Source organism: Lepisma saccharinum, chromosome 13 (genome assembly GCF_977018435.1).
Source record: "Lepisma saccharinum chromosome 13, izLepSacc3.1, whole genome shotgun sequence".
Taxonomy (NCBI): domain Eukaryota; kingdom Metazoa; phylum Arthropoda; class Insecta; order Zygentoma; family Lepismatidae; genus Lepisma; species Lepisma saccharinum.
In genome coordinates, this window is record NC_139241.1 from 37,412,391 (window position 1) to 37,425,701 (window position 13,311).

The 13,311-nt window shown below is 38.8% G+C and overlaps 1 protein-coding gene across 2 annotated transcripts in view; it reads left to right on the top strand.

Annotated features, from left to right (window-relative positions):
• Nucleotides 1-940: 940 nt before the first annotated feature.
• Nucleotides 941-13,311, top strand: part of LOC145996918 (uncharacterized) — a 45,728-nt gene continuing 33,357 nt past the window's right edge. Inside the window, exon 1 of one of the 2 annotated variants that reach the window (XM_083133490.1) lies at nt 941-990. The gene's annotated coding sequence lies outside the window, so the exon portion shown is untranslated. Of the gene's footprint in view, nt 991-7,513; nt 7,621-13,311 lie in introns of those variants that run through there. The other variant, XM_083133491.1, reaches the window with a different exon arrangement.

Here is a 13,311-nt window from a genome sequence, read left to right on the forward strand (position 1 = left end):
TTTGGATCTATTTTTAGTGATTTAAAGAATAAGTTACCTTAGGGATAACAGCGTAATCTTTCTTGAGAGATCATATCGACAGGAGGGGTTGCGACCTCGATGTTGGATTGAGATATCATTTGGGTGTAGCGTTTCAAATTTGATGGTCTGTTCGACCTTGTAGTAGAAGATGAAACACTGCGTGGAAAATAATATTGTGTTACCAATACTGATTGGAATATTATACATATATTAATATCCAACTAGTCTACTTGTGTTTTATCATTTTCCTACACCATTCAATTCAATTTTACTTCTTGTGAATTTCATGTACTTGCTTCTCCCTGGTATTGCATATTGCAATTAATCCTAAAATAAACATTTTGTACTTTTTCAATTCTTTCCCTACTTTTATTCTCTTTGTTGAGTGTGGATACTCTTGGGAAGACATGTAAGGTACATGTGAGCGGTTTGCCTACGGTAACATTGTATACACAATACTTTATTGTTATATTATGCAACATGTTTGACAAAGTGAATATACTGCGAAGAGCATGTATGTATATAGCAATATAATTATAAGTGTGCTGTTATGGACTGAAACAATCGTGATTCACAGATTAATATATGGCTATAATATTAACAATAGCCGGATGTGAACAGCAGTACTTCCGGTCCTGCAAAAAATGCAATCACGAGCAGATAATATATATATAATGATGCAATCTTATTGTAACCCACCTGCTACGTAATTTGTATTTTCGACAACGCATGAACAAGAAAATATTCCGCAGTGACGTCAAGGGAAAAATATAAAGATATAAGTTGTTGTTTCCGAATTTGCATAAGATATATTATGACGCAATTTCCGCTTGTTACCTGCAATTTTCAATTTTTCTTGTTTGATTCAAGATGCATAACCGTGACCTTGAATACGAGATATAAGCTATCCGCGTAGTGTCTTACATTTAATGTTTACGAGGTTATCTTTCGGGATTAATACTTGAACAGGTTAGTGAAATGTTTTGTTTAATGTGTAAATCTCCAGTATTTTTAGCTTTTCTTTACTAGCAGTCGCCTTGGAATCAAGAGGACACGAGTTCGTTACCCGGTTGAGGCACATAGTGGTTCGCATCCCACTTTGAAAACTATAGGTACAATTCGGATAAGCCTATCTGTACACAAAGTGAACTTGAAACAACAGCTCATTATCTTACAGACACATTTACTTTGTATAACTTCCCTCGCAGGAATCTAAAGGTAGAAGACACACATATCTCTCAAAAACTTTAATGTTGAGAAATTTTCCACCCTTTGCCCATTTGTATTTATTTGCTTGACATAATAGGCTTAAATCAGTCTCGGATTCAAATCTCTGCCTGGGCATGAATGTTCTTTGTGAGTGTCCCTTCATCAATTTCATCATATCATCACTCATCCATCGTCGCAATTAGCCGCAAGTGGTAGGAAGCGAAACAAATCAATCACATAAGAGGATTATTAAAGACTTAAGCTTCTGTATTAACAGTGATTGCACAAAGGGATAAGATTTTTCAAAGCGAGACTGTAACAATCGTGAGAAATATTTGACCCAGCATGTCTTGCTTTGTCTCTATCAGTTAACGTTCTTGCCCTGTAACCAAGAAGCCCCGGATTCAATTTCCGGCCTCTGCCAAATCTAGTCCTGATTAATGTATCTCTACTAAACTTTGTTTTATTGTCTTACTATCTGGATAAAATTGCTCGATCATGTTTCGTTCTTTGTTATATAATGCTATCAATACTTTTGTAATATTTAGTCCTCCCTTTGAGGAGGGGCACGTGCCCTTTCCGCTAAATTCGCCAATGGCAACGTATGTGATGTGGGTTGCATGTCTGTTAGAAGCTTGGTGGCTGAAATAAATTTCAGGACGACCTTTTTTTATTTTGATTTATATATATGAGTAACAGACTTCCGCTTGCCACTGTACACTCGCCTCACTTAGTACTTCGGCAGTTGGTTTCGTTATAAAGTGGTTCGCTTGCGACGAAGGCTAATTTCTATACCTTCTTGTAATGTAATTTCCATTCTTATTGATGGAAATGAAAAAAGCTACAAAACCGTGTGTACAGGGAGTGAAAAACAAATGTTTCAAAATAAATAGTATAAAACACGACATATTTCTGAATTTGTTATGTACGTTTACTTCTGAGCATTATTTTCAATAGCATTTTGGAGCCTCCCCGATGGCGTGGTGATAATGCCGTCACCTTTTAAGGAAGGGGTCCCGGGTTCAAGAAGAAATACCTTCAATCATCACTGTTGTATAGATTGGATGCTGATCGTCATGGTGAGCTACTTGTAAACAAGAAGTTGCGAACTGCGAATGCAGAAAGTCAAATAAGAACGCCAATTAGATTCGATGAACTGATCCCCGTCGGCCAATTGAGAAGCTCCTTGACAGGCTTTCAACCTGAAAGAAGTGCTACAGATACTAAATATAACGTATAACATATATTCATTTGCTTATTTGAATTATTTATTGTACTTCCCTCTCTCAATTTCTTTTCCAATCTCTCTCCTCTTCCCATCATTTCTCTCTCTCTCTCTCTCTCTCTCTCTCTCTGTGTGTCTGTGTGTGTGTGTGTGTGTGTGTGTGCGTATTTCTTCGTGTTATTCTTTTAGAGTCTCCAAGAGACTGAATCATGGTAAAACGTTTATTTCCTTTTGAAAATTTCACAGTAAATTTTTGAATACACAGCAAAAGGGGGGGGGGGACTGGCCAGATTTTGGAGGAAAGAAACGGAACATTTCAGCTTATACTTTGCTTCAGCTTCTAACAATGAATGTTTGCAATAAATTTGCAGATTCTAGCGTTGGATGCAGGTGCTGCAATTTTCAGACCTACAATTTGTAAAATAAAATTTGCATAACCTTCCACTGCCAATAAAGAAAGTAAAAAAAAAGTAAAGTAAAGTAAAGTGCTTCCCTGTGCATAGCACCATGCCCTGAAGGCGTAGAGGGGGTGTGGGGGTAACGCCCCACACTTTTTTGATCCGGTCGTGAGTGGGGGTGATGTGATCAGCATCACTCCCCTGACCGCCTTTACCCCCCCCCCCCCAGGGTTTCCCCCACGCTGGGTGGGCGCCGGAGCCGCTTCCATCGTTAGAAAAGTTCCCGGATTTGAACCGTCCGGGGATCGAACCCGGGACCTTTAGCATGGTAGTCAGACGCGTTACCGACTGAGCCACCGCGGCCAATAAAGAAAGTAATATTTACAAAATAGTTTTAATTTTTGTTGCAACATTTAAGGCTCTTTTCAAGATATTTTTAATAGATGTTTGAAAAATGTTCAATTCAGGGGTAGATAAGCTCTAGGCTTCATTCCATAGCTTTACACTAATTCTATACAGCATTTACTTTCCTGTACCGACCCGCAGTAGCTCAGTCGATGCCGGCCTCCGTGGTGCAGGGATCAGCGCAGCGAGCTACGGTGGTTGAGGTCCCGGGTTCGGACACGGACCTTTGTATTTGTCCAAAATGAGAACCTAGAAAATTTAGTAAAAATTGACATATGTGAGAACCGAGAAAAAGTGAATAGCGGTGAATATTCCTATTAAAAAGTCGTTAGGGCGTCTGACTACCATGCGAGAGACCCGGGTTCGATCCCAGCGGGGAGAACCGAGATTTTTTCCACCTGTTCAATCGCTCTAGAGCCAACCCAGCGTAGTATAAAAGGGGTTCCTGGAGGATATTCTTGCGGGTAAAGGCTGCCAGGGGCGTGGTGCTGATCACATCACCCCCACCGTCGGCTGTGACCAAGAAAGTGTGGGGCCTAAGTCCACACCCACTATACGCCTTCAGGACGTGGCGCAAGGCACAGGGGAGCACTTTAACTTTAATATAAATATTTCCAAGAGCACAGATCAAGTAAGGTAATTAGCACTACAATGTATTTTTAAAAGAGGGCCGATTTGTTATATCAAACAAGAAACTAAATGTAGCAACATTGTATTAGTGGTTCCAAACACGTAAAATATCCTCTTCATTTTTCAACATAGTCACCATTATTTTTTCAAGCACTTTAAATAATGTAGTATAAGCTTTTTTTTATATCCTCCGCATAGAAGTTCGTCGCAGCCAATCCAACATTTCCTTTTTCAATAGCTTGCTTTCTTAAGATCGTTGAGACGTAAGTCACTTTTTGAGGTGCAGGAAGATGTGATAGTCACTAGGTGCAAGGTCTGGAGGAGTGGTCAAAAAGTTCACATCCGACACTTTTTATCTTCTGGAGAGTGTGTGCAGTATATAGCCCTTTCTTTCTTGCTCGGGTTCGGATTTAAGATTATTTGTTTTAATTGGGATTAGACATACCCTTCCGATTGACCGATGAAAGATAGCTATGAACCTGCATACTGGACCCCCATAGGTACGTGATACACTATAAATCAAGTAGTTTAATTTCTAGAACATAAAGTTCACTGGATAGGATTGGATGACAGTTTATTTAACAAAACTTCAATTTTGTATTAGAACAATAATATTATACATACATAAACTGTCATTAATAATTATGACCTCAACGAGAACAATATATATATAAATCAAGATAATTTTCACTAGTTATTCTTAACTAATAATTGGCTTTCTCTCCTTGTGCTGACTATTTAATTGGTCTCATTATTCATCCATGTTCAAATGATTGCCTAAGAGAATATTTCTATGTTAAATTTCCCCCTTTTCCTACTTGTCTGTAATGACGATCACTCGGTAAAGATCAACAAGCAAATTAATATCATACTACGAATTACTCTACAAAATTAAATAATGTTAAACTAATTATCTACAAAAGAACTGAAATTAAACCATCACCACTACGTTCGTCTAAGTCCCCTGTTGACCTCTCCCGTCACGTCGAGTGCCCTGTTGGATTGTGATGTTGAACGTGAGCTAGCTGGAAGTGAAGTGTGGAGTGTGTCGGTTTAGGATTCTTACATCCAACCGGCAAACTGAATGACGTAACTTGCGATCAGTGCCATCTATTGGCTTTTACCTTCTTTCATTCAGAGAGAGAGAAACCAAAATCTTACACAGGCTATAAGTAGTGTGTGGTCTAGCGTTGTCATGGATGAGAACAATTCCTGAGCGCAACATTCCAGTCATCGGTTTTCATGGTCTATCTTAGTTTTGATAGTGTTTTGACAATACGCGTGGAGTTTGATTGTTTTCCCCGGCTGCATGAAATCCCCAAAAGAACACCTTGTTGGTCCCAGAAAACAATTCCCTTGACTTTTCGCGCAGATGGAGTGTGCTTAAATATTTTCGCCATTGGTGAATGTAAACGCACGACACGAATGGCGTACTTCTCCTTCACTCATTACACTTAGACCCAACACTTCACACAATTATCCGTGAATTTCGGCTGCATTATGACCTTTGGCGTTGAGAAATCGAATTACAGATCGTATTTCTCAACTGGTGGATGGTGTAATAGCGCAGCCATTTTAACACGCTCTATCTCGCAGGATAACCAAGAGCTAACTAACGAAAACATGATTGCTGGGTGGCCAATATACCAGTTGATGATACTGCGCAGGCTTGATTCTGTCACTGAAAAAAAAAAGGTAAAGTGTTCCCCTGTGCATAGCACCACGCCATGAAGGCGTATAGGGGGTGTGGCGGTAACGCCCCACACTTTCTTGATCCGGTCGTGAGTGGGGTGATGTGATCAGCATCACGCCCCTAACCGCCTTTACCCCCCAGGGTTTCCCCCAGGTACCCATGTTATTCGACGCTGGGTGGGCGCCGGGGCCGCTTCCATCGTTAGAAAAGTTCCCGGATTTGATTCTATCACTGTCGCCAATTATTTTCTTTATAAATAAACGGCCCTTCTTTTTAATGGTACTCGTAATATTAACTACTGGGTGGCTTGGGTTCATTTGGATATGAAGATAATGTTGATAAAGATAACATTTTTTTCATTTAGTTATTCAAAAGAGATTCTTTGACGATAGCATCTTGCGTGTTACATTATTTATGTATTTGGATTCAAAAGGTACAATTCAGATCAAAAGATTTTGGGCGTACTGTACCCTGGGCTCGAAATTGACCGGAGTGGACCGGAACGGTGATCGTGAATATCTGGAATCTTTCCGTTCCGTCTCGTCAGAAATTGCAACTGACCACTCCGGTCGTTTATTTTTTAAAAAAATATTTCACTACATTTTCCTTTTCTGTGAGAACTAAATTGTTAATATTCTTCAAAATACAATTCATATAAACTTCCCCTCTAACGTTATTTTTTTCCAGTTGGGAAAGCTTACAAGTATCCAGGATTTCTGTCTGTTTAAATTTTAAGAAGGGGAAGAAAGTTCCAGAAGGCTCGTGTCAAATGTATTTGATACTATTTGATGTTGATGTAAATATTTTAATATTAACGATTATTAATTTGTATTTGGCTAGTCTTATCTCGTTGATCTAGTAACAAGACAAAAAAGAAGCCAGCAGTATGTTAACGAAAATATAGCGTTCCGTTTCGTGAAAATTTCCATTTCGAGCAGTGACTGTACACTTCTAGCTCACCCCTTCCGGCGACCCTGGCGAGAATATACAACGTGTCCAAAAAGGTACTTTCAACTTTCGTGTCAAACAGCACAACATGTATTTAACACAGAGGAATGTACTTTGTTGTAGGTGATTCACCAAAGTCGAAAGATTTTTTTTGTCAGGTATTGAATTTGATGGTGCACCACCACACATGGTTTTAGACGTGAGAGATTTCCTGGACCGGACATTTCCACAACGTTGGATTGGAAGAGATGGTCCAATCGCCTGGCTTCCTAGATCCCCTGCCATTATACCCCTGGACTTCTTTTTATGGGGCTATGCCAAAGACACAGTGTACAGCACTCCTGTCATTGATCCTGATAATTTGAAGGCCAGAATAAGAGCTGCCATTGCCACAGTTGACAGGGATATGTTAGAGAGGGTGTAGAAAGAGTTTGAATTTCGGTCAGATGTTGTACGCACCAGCAGAGATGCGCATGTTGAAGTGGACTACTACACAATAAACTTCATGCGTTAGTAAATCAAATGGGGCATGGTATATTTCTTTACGCCAATTGCAAGTTGTACTGTATGATATCAAAGTTGTAAAGAACCTTTAGGTACATTCTGTATTACGGGACACAGGGATCTCTTAAGTGAAAACCCGGACGTCTGGTCACTCTAAGAAAAGGGTGGGGTGGGGGGATATATGACCATCTATGGCCAGACACATGTCTCTCAAATCAGGAATATTATTTATTAGGTAACATTCTATTTCTGCTTCCTATGAGAATTCTTATTTAGCAAGGAAGCGATGTCGTTATCCAGATCGTGAGCACAGAGTTGAATGACAACAAAACAATGCACGAATTTCGTTACGTACGTAAGATATCGGCTTGTAAGGAACAAGAATGTCGGCTCTTGTTTGAAAAAACGAAGAGAAAGTTTCTCCAAATGCATAAGGCCCCGCGGTGGAAAGTTCTCGTTGGCTGCTGTTGGCTCCTCATTCTCATTCTGCACCGGTCACTTTCTGAGCAATTCCGAAGAAGCACCACATAAGGGAGCAGCGAGATTTCTGTGCCGACTCTTCGACGTGTTGGAAGCATTGTCGCCAAGTAAGTTAATTTTGTTAGTTTTAACACGGCGCAAGTTTTTCAGTTAGTGCGTAACTGAGTTGAAAGTAGTGCTTTGAACTCCATGACGTCGTACTGGTATCATCGTCACCTTGTAATCAAGGGGGTCCTGGGCTCGATACCCGGTGGAGTCTCATTGCACAGTGGTTCGGATCCCACTTTAAACTGTAGGTCCAGTCCCGATTAGCCTATATGTGTATAAAGTGGACTTAAAACAACAATTCAAGAAGAATTCAAGAAAGTTGTGCTCATGCAAAACACGCACACACACCTAGGGAGGAGGGAACTGGGTTCGATTCACGGAGTGAGTGATTTCAGGTGGAGAATGGTGGGGTCTGAGATCAACTCGCCTGCAGTAAGTGAGAACCTAGGATTACTTTTTTTCAGCACCCGTCGACGCGTATAGGAGAGCTGATAAAGTTTCCTACGTATGTTTAATCGTGAAAAAGCACAAGAAGACAAAAACAATTTGTAGACGCTTATGGGAAGGAAGTAAGCCACTTGCTGCACCCTCCCCTAAGATATCAGGGAACACTTCGAATGATAAAATTGTAGCGTGAAAACATGTTTCAGGCCTGCCATGAAAGACAGCAGAATAAGTGGTCTCTGATATCTGCGCATTGTGAAGAAGTATACAAAAGACAAATAAGTGTTTATCATCTTTAAGGGACGGAAACAAGTCGAATCCAGTTTCTATTTAAATAGTGGACTCAAGTCTGAACTTGTATACAACGCCAAAGTATTTTCAATTCAATTCCAATTTTATGAAATGTAAAGTAGTAGTAGTAGCAGTAGCAGTAGTACTAGTAATAAATGTAAAATAGGAGTTTTTATGACTGAAGAGCAAGATATGAAATCTTAATCTGACCCTAGTGCTCGAATCTGAAATTCCTATTTGAGGGGTAGATGCTTTGGTCAATTTGGAAAAATGGAAAAGGATCAACATGGAGAAAATGCAGTTGTTGGAGGGATGTCTATGCAAAGTATCCTAGTGGGGGAAGGCTTTATGAGATTTGGAAGGATAGCATCCTCCACGCCTCTCCGACTTTGAGCACTGCTGCTGCCCCCTGAGAAAATATCCTACAGGCACCCTTGTGTAAGACAGCGGGAACGTGGTGCTGATCACAAGACTTCCACGAATGCTCGATATCATGGATGCGTGAGACCCTATCTCTGCATCCCTTTCTTGCCATCATAAAGTGCAGGAGGATGTTTGGGATGACCTTTAGAAACAAAAGTCAACCTCATTTCCCCGTAGCATACCTCGGTAAGTGCAGTGTTGCAAGTTCACGAGATTATGGTCTCTTGACCACAGTCAGTATAATTGTCTGTGAAACTTCTGTCCTCCATTCGTGTATGTGACGTTCCTGCGAAGAATTTCATTGTATCACTATTCATCGACATCGTCACGATATCCAAAAATGTAAGATACGCGACGTAAAGTAACCAAATTAGTAGGTTGACCATAATTTTTTGACCCAAGAACGGGACATCTTAAGGAGGTCAGTTTGCCCCTCCTGAAAAAATCTGTTAGGCCTAATTATAAAATTATTATTATTTATTAAAATATGGATCACATAAGAAATACTTAATAAACAATAAATGAAATATGATCTCTCCCGTTGTCAAAAGGTATTAATTATTATAATCTCGGTATACCTTACATCGTTTTTCTGGTATCTTCCGATCAACCTTTGATATTGGTCCTACGCTGAAGTTAAGGAGTGCCAGAAGTACATATTTATTGGAAGTACCAATCTTCTCGAGATCAACACTATTAGTCACCAACCGTTCATAAAACTCCTCACATATCTGACACACAATGCGAGATTTGTCCTTTGAGTTTTGTGTCATGATTCAGAAATTTAATTTGTAATTGCAGGTCCGCATTGCAACTAAATATACGCTTCTAAGCCATGCTTATTCATTGCCCTACAAATGAAGGAATACAACTCGGGAGGAGAACAGTAACGTGCTGTCTGGTCGAACATTCTCGACTGCAATGGAACATTTTGATTGTCATAAAGTGCTTGAAATGCAGTCCAGTATGAAAAGTCTCTCAAATTTAGATTTGGTTTCCAAGATAACTCCTAGACTTTTATAAAACGGGACAAATAGTGGCTCTTTAATAATATCGACGGGACGACCGGAACACGTCTCTGAAACGGGTCTGTCCCGGTCAAAACGGGACGTTTGGTCAAACTACAAATTATTCAAGCAAGAAAGAGCAAGGAACTTTACATTTTCATTATGGCAATATTAATGAAACTGTGATTTGTAAGTTCAAAACACGTTTCTCGTTTTGGGGGTGGGGAGTTGAAATTATTATCCCAACAGAGAAAGTAAGTCACATGGCTGCACTAAATGTGATGTTATATGTTTTCTCTCTTTATTATTTTCTCTTTCTTACTCTTTTGTGTCCCGTCTCCTTTCCCTTGCTTCGCTTTCTTAGTATCTTTCTTTCTTCTTTCTATTTCTTTCGTCTCATTACCTTTCTCTCATTCTTATCACTGTTTCCCTTTCTTTATTTCTATCTTTCCTCATTCTCTTTCAATCTTCACTCTTTCATCCGTTTCTCGTTCAATCCCTCTATATTTTGTGTTTCTCTTGCTCTCTCTAGTTCCTCTTCCCTTTCTTTCTCTATTTCTTCCCTCTCTTTCCCTTTCAATCTTTCCTTCCTATGTTTCTCTTTATTTTTCCTGTTTTTCTTTCTTGTGTTTCCCTTTCTTTTTCTCTTTCCTTCCTATCTTTCTTTCCTTTCTTTCCCTTTCAATCTTTCCTTGCTCTTTTTCTCTTCCTTTTCCTCTTTATTTCATCTATTTCTCTTACTTTCTGTCTTTCCTCTGTTTCCCTTCTTTCGCTTTCAATTTTTCTTTTCTCAGTTTCTCTTTTAAACTTTCTTTCATTCCTCTTTTTGTCTCTCTTTGTTTTCTCCTTTGTCTTTCTTTCCTCTATTCCTGCTCGGTCAAGATTAAAGAAGATATAACACATTCATTATTTAGCTCCATTTTACCTACCCAGAATTAAATTCAACATAATTTCTGGGTGCACTTATGGTGCTGGGTATGACCCACATTGACCCACATTCGTAGCCGTCACTTTAGGGTACACTCAGTCTCCTGCGAAATGAATACTTCAAGATTGGACGTGTGTCCAATTAAAGCAGAGTGACCGACGTGTTGGAAAAAAGTTAGATCTGGCTCTTTTAAAATTGCTAGTTTTCAAAAGCACGTTCCTTTCCATCGAAGTCTCGACTTGATATTCGAGAACAGGTCGTGGTCAAATGTCAAGGCCCGCCACTACGCGCCAAAATAAATAACGGGGGAAGATGCGATTAGCCTCCGACCAAGGAGAGCTGGTCATTTCAGTGTCATCAGCGAAAAGGTCACGATGGGGTCAAGACAATCGAAATCTCCATTCGGAAAAATCACATGAGATTGACGCGGCCGTGGTAAGACACGTTTCCTGTTGCTAATCTCTTCGGTCACGTGTTCGGCACTTGTCAAGGTCCAAACGTTTCAGATGTTTTTTTTGCATTTTTCCTGAGTTGATAATGCGTTTGTCAGATTTAGCCAGAAATGATGCACATAAATTGTCCACGACTACAGGTTGACCAAGATAAGACTATCGCTGTAGTCGCAGGGCTTACGGATAAAAGCAGGGGAACCAAATTTTGGAAAACATTAGGTGTGCTCTAACAGCTGTTACAAGTTCTCAAAAAATCGTTATAAATTCTCCCTTCCTAACACCAGAGGAGACTGATTTAATTGGTTTATTATACTTCGCTTTTCAGTCACTTTTGGCTAATCGCGAATATGGATGAGTGACGATATGTTGAAATTGATGAAGAGACAGCCGCAAAGAGCATTCATGCCAAGGCCGGGATTCGAACTCTTGAACCACTTGCGTGTTAGATTTCTGTGCCAACCACTCCGCCGCGGAATTAGGCAACATTAGGAAAGAGTATGCTTTGCGACACTGGGAGATTTCTTTGAAACTAAATATTGTTAAACATGTTTTCAGTTGAAAAAAAAAGAAGAAGACATTAAACCATGGTCCTCCTTGATGGATAAATTTAACAGTTCTTTATCGTTAGCTTCCTTGCGTACTTTATACAAGATCACTTTTTTTTATTTTCATAGGAACCTCCCCGGTGTGTTTCCAGCCTTGCAGTGCTTTCCTAAGAAAAACCAAAATACAGTGGTGTGGTTCACAGCTCATACAATTTATTTTGTTTATTATGTTATTTATTTTGTTTTCTGTGGGAACTCACCGGCAAGTTTAGAAGCATTTAGAAAACAAAAGCAAGCCATTAGAATTATAGCAGGAATAAAGGCTAGGAAGTTGTGCAAAACGTTGTTTAAGAAATACAAATTATTAACCCTCCCTTCACTGTACATATATGAAATGGCATTATATGCGAAAAAGGAATATTATGCTACGAAGTTCGATAGAACATACATATAATACCCGAAATAAACATCTTCTAACGCCATGCTTCACCAGGCTAACATTAGTTCAAGAAGGACCCCAACAGATGGCAATTAAAATATTCAACCATTTACCAAATGATATAAAAGCAGTAAGTGTGACAAGTTTAAAAAACAAATTTAAAAAATTATTAGTTAATAAGGAATATTATAGCGTTAGTGAATATCTAGATTGTAAATTATAGAAATTTTGTAATTATATTTTTATATGAACTATACTGAACCCTCCAAATACCAATGTATATGCTTTATATAGAGTAAAAGCATTCATATTCAAATTCATTACATTCGATCAAAATGTTGCATTATACACTTTGTATCTACAATGTTCAAATTGCAAAGTAATGTCAGATTTAACGATGACACAATACTTTGGCAAATATATTCATGTATTATAAAACTTTGGAAAAGTTCAAAAATGTTGGTAACGTCGTCGCGTTGTAACGAAGGGTTCCCGTGTTCGATACCCGGTGGATTCACATAGAAGTTCCGATCACATTTTAAATTTAGGTCCAGTTCCGATTAGCCTCACTGTGCATAAAGTTGACTTAAAAGTCGATCTTTATTTTAATCGTAAAAAATCCATGATTATTTGCACTTTCATAAATGATGAAAAGTTCTTCCAGCAGCATACTTCATTTCCTATTCACTTGACATTATAAAATTTCAATCCACAGAATTATTGGAAGACGAGCTTGGTAAATCAGTATTATCCGATTTTCAAACCTTATATGTTGTATTCGGAAACCCATAGACGAAAAAAATGCACACTAAGAATCCTTTTTTGAAAAAAATATGTTATTTGTTTATTTCAATAAGCAATTCGCTACGAATCACAATAACAAATATATGTAATAATAATAAAAATAGCACAACAAATTACTATGTGGGCTCATATAATTTGGCTTTAACTGGTGGGTGGGAACCGACTTTCGGTGTAATCCAATATCATTGTTCCCATGGGCGTCACCAGAATTTTAGGATATGTCAGACCATTGATAAAATTAGGATAATAGAAATAACAACAACAATAATAATAGTAATAATAATAATTGTAAGATAGAGTAAGATGAGGCAAGACTGCGTAGTTTTTGTTCATTATGTTTTATTGAAGTTATGGATCTATGGTAACATACGAAAAAAGTAACACAGAATTCATTATCCTTTGCCACCTTATCACCTT